A 16,978-nucleotide genomic window follows, 5' to 3' on the forward strand; every position below is an offset into this window, starting at 1 on the left:
TAAAAATAAATAAATATAAATTTTAAAAATAGTTTTGGGTCCTGAGCAGGGCCAGTTTTATGGCCATGTGACCTAGGCAGTCACACAGGGCCCTGCAATTAGAACAGCCACATATTTGGTTTAATGTTTTGCTGGTGCATTTAAAAATTCATAATATTTTTGAACAAGGAGTCCTGCATCTTCATTTTGCACTTGATCCTGTAAAGTATATAACCACTCCTGATTCTGAGTTCATACTTCTGATGTGGGTCTCTAAGTATCATGGGGATTACTCAGTGTGGTAGATTCAAGATGGTCACAAATACTTTTCAACCCTTTCCTCAAGAGATGAAGTCTTTATCTTCTCTCCTGGAGCCTGCGATGACCCTGAAACTTGCTTTGACCAATAGAATTCAGTGGAAATGATGTTTAGAGACTTCTGCACCCAGGCCTAAGAGGGATGGTGACTTCTGCTTTCTCCCTCATAGGAGCCAGCTACCCCACAGTAAAGCATATAGAGCTACACAGCAAAACTATGAGAGCCATGTGCTAAGTGGCCCTGAAGGATGAGAAGCCACCCTGGATGTTCCAGCCCCTGCTGAGCCCCTGCTGAATGCACTTGAGCATTGCCTGGGGTGAACAGTAACACAGGCTTTTATAGCGACCTCAGCCATCCTGCATGGAAAAAACACACCTGACTGTGTCTGATCAACCCACAGAATCATGAAAAATAATAAATCATTGTTATTTGAAGCCACCAAGCTTGGGAATGATATGTAATGCAGCAAAATATAACTGAAATGCACACATAATCTTCACAACAACCCTAGAAGATTATTGGCATTATTATCCTCATTTGGTATATGAGAAAACTAAAGCTGAGAGAGTTTAAAGAACTTGTCCAATAACAAAAATTCAGAAGTGGCAAAACCAGGAATTAAAATCCATATTGGTCTGATTCCAGATGCTAGCTCCTAAGTATTACATTACGAAGCTTCTCACCAAGTCCAACCTGTACCCTAAGATATAAAATAAAGTGTAATATCCAATTACAGAGCCAAAAAGAGATAACATATTCAAAACACAAATGAATGCCTTCACTGTAACATTTTTGTCACCTAGAGTTAGTGTCTCGAAAAACAGGGCTTCTATTCAGAAAATCCTTTGTCATCAACAGCCTTTTTAGTGTTCACCCCAGGCAATGCTAGAGCACTGGAAACACAGAGACTACTACAAAAAAATAAACACTCTCCCACAAAGAGTAAGGGGAAGAAGAATAATAATTAGGACCAAGAATGAGAACTTGAGACTTCTCAGGCCCCTCTCCCCCAGGACCTGAGAACCTCGCCCGGGCCCCTCTCTCTTGGGACCCGTTACCCTCACCCAGGAGCGCTCCAATAAAGGCTCTTTACTTATCCCTTTCAAAAAAAAAAAAAAAAAATGAGAACTAACATGTGGTCTCAGTTGCTTATCATGGTTTGGCAGGAAGAAGTCTTTGAAAAAAAGATTAAAAACCAATGACAGAAAAGATGTTCAACATCACTAGCCATTACAGAAATGCAAATTAAGACCACAATGAGATATTAATATAACTACCTACCTATTAGAACAGCTCAGCCAGGGGTGGTGGCTCACGTCTGTAATCCTAGCACTCTGGGAGGCCAAGGCCAGAGGATTACTTGAGCTCAGGAGTTTGAGACCAGCCTGAGCAACAGTGAGACCCCATCTCTACAAAAAAATAGAAAAATTAGCCGGGCATGGTGGCACACACCTGTAGTCCCAGCTACTTGGGAGGCTGAGACAGGAGGATCACTTGAGCCCAGGAGTTTGAGGTTGCAGTGAGCTATGATGCATTCTAGCCAGGGCAAGACTCTGTCCCCCAGGCCCCCCCCAAAAACGAACAGCTAAAATAAAAAATAGTGATAATACCAAATGCTACCAAGGATATAGAACAACTGGATTATTGTTGGTCAGCAATCACACTCCTAGGCATTTATTCCAGAGAAGTGAAAATTTACATCTATACAAAAGCCTGTACACAAATATTCATAGTAGCTTTATTTATAATAGCCAAAAACTAGAAACAACCAAAATGTCCCTTAATAGGTGAATGGTTAAATAAACTGTGGTACGTCGATTCCATAGAATATTAATCAGCAAAAAAACAAAGAATGCAATATTGAAAGCACCACATGTACTCACCATCAAATTGGTTTCACTGATCATCACCTAAGAGCACATTCAGGAATAACATCAATCGGGTGTCGGGCAGATGTGGTGGGGGAAGGGGATGGGTGTAAACATACATAATGAGAGCGATGCGCACTGTCTAGGGGATGGACACATTTGAAGCTTTGACTGGGGGGAAGGGCAATATACGTAACCTAAACTTTTGTACCCCCACAATATGCTGAAATAATAATTTAAAAAAATAAAATAAAATAAATAAAAACATTAAAAAAAAGAATGCAATATTGAAACACATGGATCTCACAAGCTTTATGTTAATTGAAAAAAGCCAATCTCAAAAGGTCTTTAAAAAAGTCACATGCTGTATGATTCCATTTACTGAATACCATATAATATTCTTTTTCTTTTTCTTTTTAATTAATTAATTTATTTATTTATTTATTTTTGCAGGCAGAGTCATATAATATTCTTGATGGGACAAAACTGCAGTGATAAAAACATATTAGTGGTTGCCAGGGGTTAGGGATGCTGAGGAGTGGAGGGTGTGACTATAAAGGGGTAGCACAGGGAGAGCTTTGTGGCGATGGAGAGTTCTGCATCTTGATTGTGATGGTTGTTACCGGAATCTTTACCTGTGATGAGGCAGAGAGCTATGCACACACACTGCATCAATGTTAGTTTCCTGGTTTTGATGTTATGTTCCAGTTATGGAAAGTGTAATCATTGGAGGAAACTAAGAGAAGGGAACATGAATCTCTCTGTACAGTTTTAGAAACTTCCTGCCAATCTATAATTGTTTCAAAATAAAAAGGTAAAGAAAATTATAATGTCAAATATATCTCCATAAAGTTGATTTTCTTTAAAAAACTAACAACAGAAAATCAAATAAATTTATCTCTTACTGAATATGGTATCTTATTTGCTTCTCTTTATTTTCATTTTCCCTGGTTCTAATTCTTTGATCTTACTTATATTCTATTTTATGAGTTCTGATTGTTACCCAACAAAAGAATGTTATGAAATGTGGCATGAAAAAACAATAAATATTACTTTGCATTCAAACAATAATTATGAAGCACTTCTTAATGCCAGACATTGTGCCAAGCTCTCTGGATATGACTAATACCTCAACACACACCCTGCTTTGTCTCCTCCCACATCCTATCACCACCACCCCCAAACACTCCTCCCCCATACACAGTCCCTGATCTATTTCTTGCCCATACTCCATTGCTTGTTCTTTGATCTTTCATTAAAATTTAATATATATGTGTTTATTTTATTTTATTTTATTTTATTTTGAGACAGGGTCTTACTCTGTTGGCCGGGCTAGACTGCAGTGATGTGATCACAACTCAACGCAACCTCAAACTTCTGGCCCCAAGCCATCCTCCCACCTCGGCTTCCCAAAGTGCCAAGATTACAGGCATGAGCCACCACACCCAGCCTTACATGGTATTTCTGAGAGGGAAGGAAGAAGGCAGGAAACAGAATTCTTTGGTAACCACGAGAAAATAAGAGAAACGGGCATCCAGGGTGGAGAAGTGGTAGGAAGGAATGGCTCCACTGGCAGCTCAAATTAGATAGGGGCCGTGGGGAAGGTGATGGGGGGGGGGATGCTCCAAGCAAAGGAAAACGGACCCAAAAATTGTTTTGTGTTGCCAGAGTCAAAGTTTTTTTTTGGTTTTTTTTTTTTTTTTTTTTTTGAGACAGAGTCTCGCTTTGTTGCCTGGGCTAGAGTGAGTGCTGTGGCGTCAGCCTAGCTCACAGCAACCTCAAACTCCTGGGCTCAAGCGATCCTCCTGCCTCAGCCTCCCGAGTAGCTGGGACTACAGGCATGCGCCACCATGCCCGGCTAATTTTTTCTATATATATATTTTAGTTGGCCAGATAATTTCTTTCTATTTTTAGTGGAGACAGGGTCTCGCTCTTGCTCAGGCTGGTCTCGAACTCCTGAGCTCAAGCAATCCACCCGCCTCGGCCTCCCAGAGTGCTAGGATTACAGGCGTGAGCCACCTCGCCCGGCCAAAGTTGTTTACTTTATTCTGTACCACCAACCTCAGTCTGTCAACTCAAACTCATACCATTGCTACCAGGAAAGATTAGTGCAAATCTAACACCAAGCCTGAAAAAAATGGCTCAGCCAGCAGTGGTACCTTCATAAATATGAAAGATAATATTTATTTACTGGCTACAAATGTAGACTTGAGAGCAGTCACCAGGATATGTAATTAGTGGCCATTATTCCAGGTCCCTGGACTTGGATAACTCATGAAAACACAGGGAAAATCCAAGAATCTACAGCAGTTACTGATTTTTTCCAAAATCTGAGACTTTCAAATACCAAAAAATATTTATCAGACATAGGTGCACTCAGAACCACAGAGATAGAATTCCCTCTCCTCCCTTACTCACATGTGCCTTTATGCAGTAAGCTCCCCTTTTAAAACTTCTTTTCTCAGCCGGGTGCAGTGGCTCACACCTATAATACTAGCACTTTCTGAGGTTTGAGGTTTGGAGCTTGAGACCAGCCTGAGCAAGACTGCCCTGTCTCTACAAAAAAAATAGAAAAATTAGCCAGGCATAGTGGCACATGCCTGTAGTCCCAGCTACTCAGGAGGCTGAGGCAGAAGGATCCCTTGAGCCAAGGAGTTTGAGGTTGCAGTGAGCTGTGATGATGCCACTGTACTCTAGCCTGGGCCACAGAGCCAGACGCTGTCTCAAAAAAATAAAATAAAATAAAATAAAAGACTATCTTGAATATGTTGAAAATGAAGTTTAACTGTAATTTTCTCCCCAATATCTAATCCCTCCAGGAATATTCTTAGTGAACACAGAATAAGGGCAGAAAAAGTGCACACCCCCAACAAAGAGAAGTCCAGCCTTTGAGCTCCCTAAAAAAGAATCCAGCTTGTTTTTAAATGAGCATCTTCCTTATTGAGATTTCAAAAATGATCCAATATGGGCCGAGCGCGGTGGCTCACGCCTGTAATCCTAGCGCTCTGGGAGGCCGAGGCGGGAGGATTACTCGAGGTCAGGAGTTCGAGACCAGCCTGACCAAGAGCAAGACCCTGTCTCTACTAAAAATAGAAATGATTTGGACAGCTAAAAAATATATATAGAGAGAAAAAATTAGCCAGGCATGGTGTGGCACATGCCTGTAATCCTAGCTACCCGGGAGGCGGAGGCAGAAGGATTGCTTGAGCCCAGGAGTCTGAGGTTGCTGTGAGCGAGGCTGACGCCACGGCACTCACTCTAGCCCGGGCAACAGAGTGAGACTCTGTCTTAAAAAAAAAAAAAAAAAAATGATCCAATGTGAATCGTGATTCAAGAAAAAGAAGGGCAGAGGAAACTGGAATCTAAGTTTCACAACCACAGTAGATTGTGTCCGTCTCACCCATGTATGTATTCCTAGCACTTAGCATGAGTACATAGGAATTACTCAATATTTTTCAATTAAATTGAAATCTGACAAAATGGTTTGTCAGGAGAATTCTCTACTGACTTAAGGGACCTCTGAAATAAACAGAAATACATCTGATTTCAAAAATACATTAGAGACTGTTACAGTGGAAAGGCTAGTAGGTGCTCACAGTGCAGGTAGAGAAAGATTTTAAGAAATTAAGATATAAAGGTTAAAAAGTTTATTTTATTCTTATTAGAGAAGAAAGAGAGAAAGAGACAGTGTGACATCCCAAAGAAAGAACGAGGTGCCAGCAGCAAGGCTAAGTGGCTTGCTGCTTTCATGTGGACAAAGAGAGAGGAAAAAAGTGATGGCAGTTAACAAAAAAAAAAAAAAAAAGCAGCAGCACGTAGATTAAAAAAACTGCAAGGATGTCAAAGTCAGAGAGTTGGTTTCCTGCCTTTCCTTGGAGAAGGGATTATCACAAGAGATGTGACTCTGCCCTCAAGATATGGTTGAGGCTGTAGCTCGTTTTCCTGCTGTTTACTCAGGAACTCTGTAAAAGCAGATTCTCAAAAAAACAATTTTGAAAGAGAGAGATTTACATCTCTTTTTTATCCATTCAGCTTTCTTCAGAAGTTGTGCAAAACAGAACTCCTGCAGGGTACCTGTTAGTGAGAGAACTCATAGGATTAATCTTTAACTGTCCCTGAGGAAATTGTAGGATTAGGTATTTTCCTGTTATTTTTGCAAGGCCACCCTTACAGAGACATACTCCGATTTCAGTTTCTCTATTATATAGTACAAAATCTTTATCTCCAGCCCTGAGCCCTAGATCCACCTTTTTATTTATTTATTTTTTTTGAGACAGAGTCTCCCTCTGTTGCCTGGGCTAGAGTGCTGTGGAGTCAGCCTAGTTCACAGCAACCTCAAACTCCCGGGCTCAAGCGATCCTACTGCCTCAGCCTCCCAAGTAGCTGGGACTACAGGCATGCGCCACCATGCCCGGCTAATTTTTTATATATATTTTTTAGTTGTCCAGCTAATTTCTTTCTATTTTTTAGTAGAGAACAGGGTCTCGCTCTTGCTCAGGCTGGTCTCAAACTCCTGAGCTCAAATGATCCACCCGCCTCGGCCCCTCAAAGTGCTAGGATTACAGGCATGAGCCACCACGCCCGACCTAGAGCCACATTTTTGAAGGCCTACTAGACATTGCCACCTGGACCTGACTAGTACCTCTCACTTCATATGTTTAATTATGTTAATCCCAAATCTTCATAGTGTGAGGGTTGGAGGGAAATTTTCCCTTTCCCCCAAAAGTTTGCTGAAAGATGAACTCACAATTAAGGCAAATTAATAAGAGGAAGAGGTTTATTTACCGTGCACATGGGGAAAATCACAGAGTAATTACCCAATCTCTCAATGGGACCCAGATATTTTTATATCTGCCTTTTAGAGGGGAAGGAGACATAAGGAGTATAGGTAGTTCTGTTTAGGGGCAATAAATGGCTGCTAGGGAGGATGAATAGATAATTGGGAGAATGAATGGATGAGGGAAACAGATTGACTTGTAAATGATTCTCTTTTCAAATTAAATTAACCTTCAAATAAAGGTATTATATTTGAAATTATTTTGGCCAGGTCTGGTTGCATTCTTGATTTTCTTTCTAGCACTATAGTGAGATAAGGAGGGGAAGGGAAATGTTCTTTTGTTGAGTCCATCTGGTTATATAGACAGAGGGAAAGCCCCTCCCAAGGGCCAGTTGATCTCTAAGGGCCTTTAATTCAAAATACTCTTTATGCCAAGGAGCCATATTTTGGGGTGAAATTTCCTGAGCTCCTTCGGTGATCTCCCAACCTACACCAGTGCTTTTCAACCTACGACTAAGCAGCTAACAGCTCACAGAGTTGCACAATATTCCTCAGTCTCCCTCCCCAGCCTCTTCTCTTCCCATTCTCTTCCCAGCAACCTGACCACATTGGTTTTTTCACACCCTCATTCAATTTTTTCCTGTCTTTGGCTATGTGCTCCCATTTCCATCTTATTTGTTCCTCCCCCAGTTCTTTGCAAACTGCTATTCATTCTTCAAGATCTAATTCAAATGACCCTCTTGAGGGAAGTCCCTCTTGAGTTATCAAGGTCAACTGATAACTCTGAGGGCTTTTGTTCTTATCTGCATTTCAGTATAGCTCATGCAATTGTGAGCATGAAGCAGTTAAACAATAAACTCTGAACAAGAGAACAGTTTTACTTTCACTGCGGAAGAATAGGTGTATTTCTCCACAAAGGGAGAACAATCTTCATCTTGGACACTGAATCAGTTAGACTGTAGTGGACACACCCTAAGGTAGCACCACAATTCCTACCTCCTAGTATGTAGTGCCTTTATATAACCCCTTCCACTTGAATTCAAACAGAACCTGTGACTGGCTTCTAACAGAATATGGCAAAGGTGATGGGATATGCCTCCCATGTTACATTACTTGGCAAAGGTGAATAGATTTTACAGATGTAAGGCCCCTAGTTAGTTGCTTTGGGTTAATCAAAATGGGCATTATCCTGGATGAGTTTGAAGTAATCAGGTAAGCCCCTTATGTTACCTAAAGTTTGATACTTGTCCCCGAGATCAAATCAGTGAGAATAAAGAACAAGGACAAGTGGCTTGAGGAAAAGGAAACAGAAGTTTATTAATTTGCTGGCAAATCAGGAGGGTGGTAAACTAGCGTCTCAAAGACTACCATCCTGTCTTTAAGGAGAAACGTGGGGCTTTTTAAAAGGGGGATTTTGGGCAGTTGAGCTTGGGTCTACATGGTCAGTGTCATGTGTCATGACTTCGGGCTATTGTTGCTTAACTAAAATTGATAGTTTCTGTTGACTATCTCATGACCCTTGTCTGGACAATTCTGTTGAACCATCTCCTGTGGTTTAAGATCCTAGAAAACAAACAGCAAAGAACATTTTTCTGCCCCTTTGATTACTGGCCTCAGACAGGAATACAGGTTTTAATTCCCAAAAAGAAGGCTGGGTGTTAAAGAGACAACTTGTAAAACATTTTGTTGTCCCTTTTCAGACCTTTATCTCTGTCATATCAAGGAAATGAATTCTGCCAGCAACTAAGGGGGCTTGAAAGCAGATCATTCCCTGTTGTAATTTTGTCTTTTGTAACTTGATGTTAACTTTTGTTCTTATCTGCATTTCAGTATTGTTCATGCAGTTGTGAGCATGAAGCAGTTACACAATAAACTCTGAACAAGAGAACAGCTTTACTTTCACTCCAGAAGAATAAGTGTATTTCTCTGCAAAGGGAGAAAGCCACCAGAAGAGAACATGGCTTGGCCGACGCATTGATTTTACCCTGACCAGTGAACCTAGCTAAGAATGTGTGTAATTTCTAAGCTACAGAAACTGTAAAAATAAACAAGTGCTGTTTTAAGCCACTTATTTTGTGGCAATTTGTTACACAGTGTCAAAAGACAAAATTAGGCTGGGCGCAGTGGCTCACGCCTGTAATCCTAGCACTCTGGGAGGCTGAGGCAGCTGGATTGCTCAAGGTCAGGAGTTCGAGACCAGCCTGAGCAAGAGTGAGACCCTGTCTCTGCTAAAAATAGAAAGAAATAATCTGGCCAACTAAAATATATATAGAAAAAATTAGCCGGGCATGGTGGCACATGCCTGTAGTCCCAGCTACTCAGGAGGCTGAGGCAGTAGGATCGCTTAAACCCAGGAGTTTGAGGTTGCTGTGAGCTAGGCTGACACCACGGCACTCACTCTAGCCCAGGCAACAGAGCGAGACTCTGTCTCAAAAAAAAAAAAAGACAAAATTACAAAAAATTTAGTTAAAGATCTCAATTGGCTTTATTCAGAATTCCAGAATCCGGCAACAATTCATTCCATAAAATAGAATAAGTGTTCCAACCAGTTGAGCAGGGGAGGTTGGCTTTATTGACAGAGAAGGGCTGAAGAAAGCAGAAGCAAAGAACAAAGAGTGTATTAGTTACTTTTAGACAGAACAATAGAAAAATAACTGATTAGTTAACACCAAGTTACTTCAGGCTACCTTTTTTGTGTAAGGATTAAAGCAGAGAGAAATTCATTGTCATGATTGAAGATTTTAAACTAGACTGTTTGGGAAATTTGCTGTTATCCCTTTCTTTTGAGTTCTTGTGAGATCAGACAACTTAGTTTGGATTTCTCAACGGAAAAGAAGCCAAACTCTGTAAAATACTTTTATTTATTTATTTATTTATTTATTTATTTATTTATTTATTTATTTTTTGCGACTGAGTCTCTGTTGCCCAGGCTAGAGTGAGTGCTGTGGAGTCAGCCTAGCTCACAGCAACCTCAAACTCCTGGGCTCAAGCGATCCTCCTGCCTCAGCCTCCTGAGTAGCTGGGACTACAGGCACGTGCCACCACACTGGGCTAATTTTTTTCTTTCTTTCTTTCTTTTTTTTTTTTTTGAGACAGAGTCTCACTCTGTTGCCCGGGCTAGAGTGAGTGCCATGGTGTCAGCCTTGCTCACAGCAACCTCAGACTCCTGGGCTCAAGCAATCCTACTGCCTCAGCCTGCCGAGTAGCTGGGACTACAGGCATGTGCCACCACGCCCGGCTAATTTTTCTATATATATATATATATTTTTTTTAGCTGTCCATATAATTTCTTTCCATGTTTTGTAGAGACAGGGTCTCACTCTTGCTCAGGCTGGTCTCGAACTCCCAAGCTCAAGCCATCCTTCCGTCTCAGCCTCACAGAGTGCTAGGATTACAGGTGTGAGCCACTACACCTGGCCTGTAAAATAGTTTTAAAGAGATTTATTCTGAGCCAAATTTGAGGACCACAACCTGGAGCCACTCCCAAGAAGCGCTGAGCAAGTAGACTCCCTGTGGCTGAGTTAGAGTTTGGTTTTATACATTTCAGGGAGACAGGGGTTACAGGTAGTCATAAATCGATACATAGAAGGCATACATTGGTTTGGCCCCAAAAGGTGGACCATCTCGAGGGGGGAGAGCTCATAGGTTATAAGTGGGTTTAAAGATTCTTTGACTTGCAATTGGTTAAAGACATGAAGCTTTGTCTAAAGAATTGGAATGTTTTAAGATAAGGAGGTCTGTTAATCAGAGACAAGCCACCAGACATACACCGTGTTGTGTAAATTGAGGACCTGCAAGCTTATCTTGCATAGCCTTAGGCCTGTTAGTGGGTTACAAAGGATGTCTCCAAGAAGGGAGGGGGGATTGATAAGGCATGTCTGACCTCCCTCCTTGTGGCAGGCAATTTAGTTTTAGGATATCCCCTTGGCCAAGAGGGGGCCCATTCAGTCAGCCTGTGGAGCTGGGGGAGCCTTAAGATTTTATTTTAGTTCACAGGTTTGATGACTTGGAACTTTAGCACGGTGACACCATTTTGATTTTTATTCTGGTCTATTGGAGAGCCTAGCACAGAAACTTAGTCCAAAACAATGGCCTTCTATAATTTTTATTTAACAACAGCAATAGAAAACTAATACAGAGGGGTATTTTGTGCATAACAGAATCCTTTGACTCAAACTGATGACAAAAATTCTCTCCTGTCAAAATACAAAATTACAACAAATTTAGTTTAAAGATATTAATTGGCTTTTATTTGCAGTTCCAGGAATTAGGCAACACCTCATTCTATAAAGTAGAATAATAACTGTAAGGATGGTGGCAGGTACCTCTCCCTTCCCTAATGGAAAAAAGAAGAAGTCCCTCCTATCCCTCAATACTCACCCCAAAGCTGAAACAAAGAAATTCCTCACTCCTGGCTGACATCTCCTGGCTGAAGAAACTCCCATCCCCCAGTCCTAAGAACCTACATAAACCCACTCAGACTTCTGGGCAGTGCGGCCTCTCTGGTACCACTCTGTGGGTCCCGTGAGGCTCGATTGGGTCCCTCTCTCGGGACTTGTTACCCCCACCCGGGAGCGCTCCAATAAAGCCTCTTTACTTATCCCTTTCAACTCTGCTTGTCTTTCTCTAGCGCCGACTACTTCAAAAAAACCTTACAATAACCAGCTCCAAAAAGAAATATCAATGACCCCTATATGTTTTTTATAATTCTCCTCCTTAACTAATGTGTTGACTTTTTGAGTTGTTTACCAGAAATAGTGGATTTTCTGCAAGACAGAGGAGTTGAGATTCTAAAGGTCCTCAAGGCAGACTTCCTGACTCTAATTCAACCTGCCCAAAACATGTGCCCCCTCCTTAAAAAGACTATGGTTTCCATTAGGGAGATTTGAGGCAGCTTCTTCCATTCTCCCAGCAAGTTGTCATATTTCAAAAATTCCTTTCCTTGGCAATCCTTATTGTCTCAACAATTGGATCTTTGTGTGAGGAGCAACTAGACCCAGGCTGAAACCTCATTGCGGTTTCAATAACAGTATGAGTGTTCTGAAGGAAATGAAAAATATTTTACCCCAAAATATATTTGTTTGACATATTTTGAGATGGCTGCCATTAGTCTCACAGAGAGCAGTAACACTGCAAATCTGTGGTTTTTTTGGGGAGGTGGGATATTTACATCTGTAGAGAATGCTGCCAGGTTTATCCTCCCTCTTCCAGAAAAGATTAACTGAGAGTCTGACACCTTTTAAGGTTCTGAAAAGAAACATTTACCATCTAGTCTTGCTGAGGGCGGCTACCTTTAAGATTTCATTTATATAACAAGACCACCTTTGCTGGCTACCCAAGACTCTCACTCTCTCCTTCACAAAACCTGTTTTTCTGCTTTCAAGCTCCCATTCTTTAAAAACCTCTGTATCTTATTGAAGAGTTGAATCCTCATTTACTGAGGGGTCCCGTGTATACACATTAAAATAAATTTGTATAGCTTTTCTCTTATCAATCTGCTTTACTGTGAGTTGATTTTTCTGTGACACTTCCAAGACCAAAGGGGAAGTTTTCCCTTCCTCCCAACAGTTCCCACAAGCTGAGTAGAGGAGGTTGGCTTCATAGACAGAAAAGGGCTGAGGAAAACAAAAACAGAGAACAAAAAGTGGTCATTTCAAAGTTACTTTCATTGTAAAGGTTAAGGCAGGGGGACTTCCATACTGTGGCAGCTAAAACTGGCCTAATTAGGGATTTGGCTATTATCTCTTTCTTTCCTGATTTCTTGGAAGGTCAAATAAACAACCTAATTTCAGCTTGGTGACTCCACTTTGGTTTGGTCTGTTGGGCCTAGTACAGGAGCTCTGTCTAAACCAGTGGTGTTACTGAAAGTTAAGCACTTGTCCCGAGGCTGCACCAGAAGAACAAGGACAAGTGGTTTGAGGAGAAGGAAAGAGAAGTTTATTAACTTGCTGGCAAATGAAGAGTACACCAGACTCTTGTCTTAAAGCACTACGGGTACTTTGTCTATGAGTAGAAATACAGAGCTTTCAAAGAGAGGGTTTTCAGCTCCAGGCTATTGCTGTTTAACTTTAGTTGATGGTTCTGGTCCACCCCATCTCCTGGGAAGACAATTAGGAAGACAATCTCATGACCTCTGCCTGGATAATTTGACAATTCAGTTGAGCCATCTTCTGTGGTACAAAGAGCAAAAGACACTCCCCTGCTCCTCTGATTTCTGGCCTGGGCAGGGATGCAGGTTTTCATTCCCAAAAGAGGCGGGGGAGTTTTAAAGAGACAACTTGTAAAACATTTTACCCTTTTTCAGGCTGTTCCCTCTGTTACAATGGCCTCCTACAAGTTTTGTTTAACAGTCCCTTGACCTAACTCTAGTCAAACTCCTCTGAACTCTCTTCTCAACTAGGCCCTGACTTTTGGGCTTCCTTATTTGTCTCTGTTTAGTCCAATTTTAGCAAGAATCCTGCTGGGTCAGTTTGGCAAAAATCCCCCCCTCTTGATATCTGATCAAATTCATTATCTCCTACCCTCTGTATCTTATCACCCTGGCCTGTTAGATTTGTTTAGCTAGAATTCTCCTTACACCTGATGTTTCCGCTCAGTGAATTTCCATTCACTGATGCCCACACTGCTCCTTGCCTACAAATCACCACTTGTCCTTATTGTATTTGGAGTTGAGCCCAATCTCTCTCTAATCTTCCCCTTCTAAAAACCCCATTGTAATAGCTCACCTTGAATACAGTTTGCCTTACCATTTTTAATAAGTGTCATAAATAATTTTTTTTCTTTAATGCTAATTTAACAAGCAAGGAAATTTATTCTCTCATATAACAGAAAGTCCAGGTGTACTGAAGACTTCGATTTAATTTGTTCAGAGGCTCAAGTCTGTCATCAAAGGCCCAGATTCTCTGCATCCCACCACTCTGCCTTCCTAAGTGTTAGCTGATCCTCAGGGCAGTTGCAAGATGGCTGAACCAGTCATAAGTGTCACATTTAGAAACATCCAGAGGATGAAAAGAGAGTGTTACTTTGTGAGGCATTTTCTAGAGTGAGGAAAATCTCCCAGAAGCTCCTCAGCAGTTGTTCCTTCATGTCTCATTGGCCAGGGTCACTCATTCATTCCTGGTCAGTCACTGCCCAGGGGAATGGGATTACCTCAGATGGATTCCACCCACGCTGGCTGCCTCTCAGGCAAATGGCTATATGAAGCAGCTGCACATTTGAACTAATAAATGTTCTATTGAGAAGGAAGAGGAGAAAAGACCAACTTCTCCACTACAAATCCTAAAGAGTTTCTCTACAAAAAAGACAAAATATATAATACCTCTAACTCATTGGTCTAGCACTGGCAGAATGAATTATACTAGGGAATCAAAGTTAGAAAGAGGCAGAGGAGAGGGACAAAAACAAAGAAACTGTTCCTTGGCAATAAGCAGCTAATAGCAAGAATGTTGGCAGAATATTTTAGGAGAAAGTTAATAAAGATTTATTTAAAATATTAAACTTAAAAATTGCCATGAAGACTGAGATTGCTCTGCAACCAGTGATACAATGAAGTCACAACGTGGCAAGGAGTAACAAGGAGCAAGAACACTGCAGAATATACAGAAGATGAACAACACAAATGTTGAAAGAATAGAAATCCACACCAGACATATGGCCTATAGGTTTTCATCAGTTCCACAGAGAGAAAGAATTAGAAATTAGTATCAAAACTTTCTCTGTATATTATTGAGAACTATTTGTATGTGGTTATGCTTAATTTAATTATAGTAATTTGTATATAATTACTATTACTTTATGGGTTTGGCTCCTAAGTTTAATAACTCCTCTTGATATGGTTAACTTATGTTGAAATATTAAAGGCATAAAAATCAAATTATGGGCCAGGCACAGTGGCTCACGCTTGTCATCATAGCACTCTGGGAGGCCGAGGCGGGAGGATTGCTTGAGTTTGGGAGTTCGAGACCAGCCTGAGCAAGAGTGAGACCCTGTCTCTACTAAAAATACAAAGAAATTAGCCAAACAACTAAAAATAATAGCCAGGCATGGTGGCACATGCCTCTAGTCCCAGCTACTCGGGAGGCTGAGGCAGGAGGATCACTTGAGCCCAGGAGTTTGAGGTTGCTGTGAGCTAGGCTGACACCATGGCACTCTAGCCCAGGCAACACAGTGAGACTCTGTCTCAAAAAAAAAAAAAAAAAAAATCAAATTATGCATAACTATGTATTTACGAATTGCCTTAATTGAAATGAAATTATAAAAATATTGGAACGACCTTCAAAAACACAAGATATGCAGAAACCTGCACTCTTTTAAATAGTAAGTAAAAGCAAGCTATGAAATGCTCTCTAAGAATCTTTAAGAAATTGTCTTAGTCTTCTCAGGCTACTGTAATAACATGTCATAGACTGGGTAGCTTAAACAAGAGAAATTTATTTCTCACAGCTCTGAAGCTGGGAAGTCCAAGATCAAGGTGCCAGCAGATTTGGGGGCTGGTGAAGTCCAGCTTCCTGGCTTGCAGATGGCTGCCTTTTTGCTGTGTGCTCAAATGTCCTTTCCTCTATACATGTTCATGGAAAGAGAGATCTCTCTCTTCTTCTTATAAGGGCATTAATCCCATCATGAGAATCCTTCATGACCTAATCTAGACCTAATAACCTCCCAAAGACCCCCCTTTCAAATAACCACCCTCTGGGAGCTAAGGTTTCAACATATAAACTGCGGGATAAGGGGGACAAAAAATGACTGAAGCCCATTAACAGAAATAAACAAATCTTGACTGGGATATCCTTTTATTTCTCTGACAATGCTGACTGTTCTCTTTTTGAGGATATAGGCAGGGGTGTAAGTGAGTAAGGTGTGGGAGGTTGGGAGAGAAACTAGATAGGAGCGACTTCTGGCTTCTGCCAGGTCCCCCTTTCCAATAGAAGATTAAGGGTATCCAATGATCCAGCAGCCCATTGAGCTGCCATTGTCCCCATTACCCCAGGAAATGTGACTGATAGAGATACAGGGGTCAGGTGGAAGAGGAATCTGTCTAGCCTGGCAGACATTTTTAAGGATGCCACTAGAGATCATCAGTGTCTCAAGGATATTCTTTACCTAGTTGTCCTTTCTCAGATTGCCTATAGAAAGAAAGGCCACCATGAGAGTTTGGTGAGGGGCTAGAAGCAAGGAAAAATGTGAATGTTTTCATGGCTCTTCCATAGAAATGACTTTCCAATTCATCTTGAATGACCTACACTGGCAAATACTTGATTATAATACTCTGGCATTATAGTTGGTTTTTCATGGTGTTTATTGAATGCTCTTGAAGGAAACTAAAAAACTTCACTCCAAAATATACTTTGTGGACATATTTTGAGATGGCTGCTCAGAAGGCCTGCAAAGTTGTCTTTTGTTGGGGAAATTTGCATCTGTAGAGAAAACCTGCAATGAGTCATCCAGGCTTTCTCTGAGGCCCTCCTTTGTCCAGAGCTAGGAAGATTAGCTGAGAGTTTGACACCTTTAAAAGTCCCACAGAAAGATTTACTGTCTACTTTTTCCAAGGGCTATTACCAGGAGGTTTCATCTGCATAACAAGACCACCTTTGCTAGCCAGACCTTTCCTCTTTTCTTCCTCCCATAATCTATCTTGCCAAGATCCAAGCCCCAGTTCTTTCTGTGACCTTGAGGTGATATAAAAGTGGCAACCATCTGGCCATTTCCTTAAGGTTTTATATTTTGTATGACTTCCATGCACACGTGTGCATATAATAAAATCTGTATGCCTTTTTTGCCTGTTAATCTATGTATTATCAGGTTTTGTTTTGTTTTTTACTATTTTTTGCTAGGGTCCAAGTCCCAGAGCACCAACGCAGTGGTCTCTCTACGAACCAAGACCTATCAGGTTTTTTTTAATACACTCAAATTATTGAACATTCAAGGGAAAAATTTAAACATCCCTATACTTTCCACTTTCCTTGTCTCCCATCCTGTGAACATTATCACTCCTTAAACCACCTTTCTCCCCAAAGGCAAGTGCTTTCTCAGTTCCAA

The sequence above is a fragment of the Lemur catta genome, chromosome 1 (genome assembly GCF_020740605.2).
Source record: "Lemur catta isolate mLemCat1 chromosome 1, mLemCat1.pri, whole genome shotgun sequence".
Lineage (NCBI taxonomy): Eukaryota > Metazoa > Chordata > Mammalia > Primates > Lemuridae > Lemur > Lemur catta.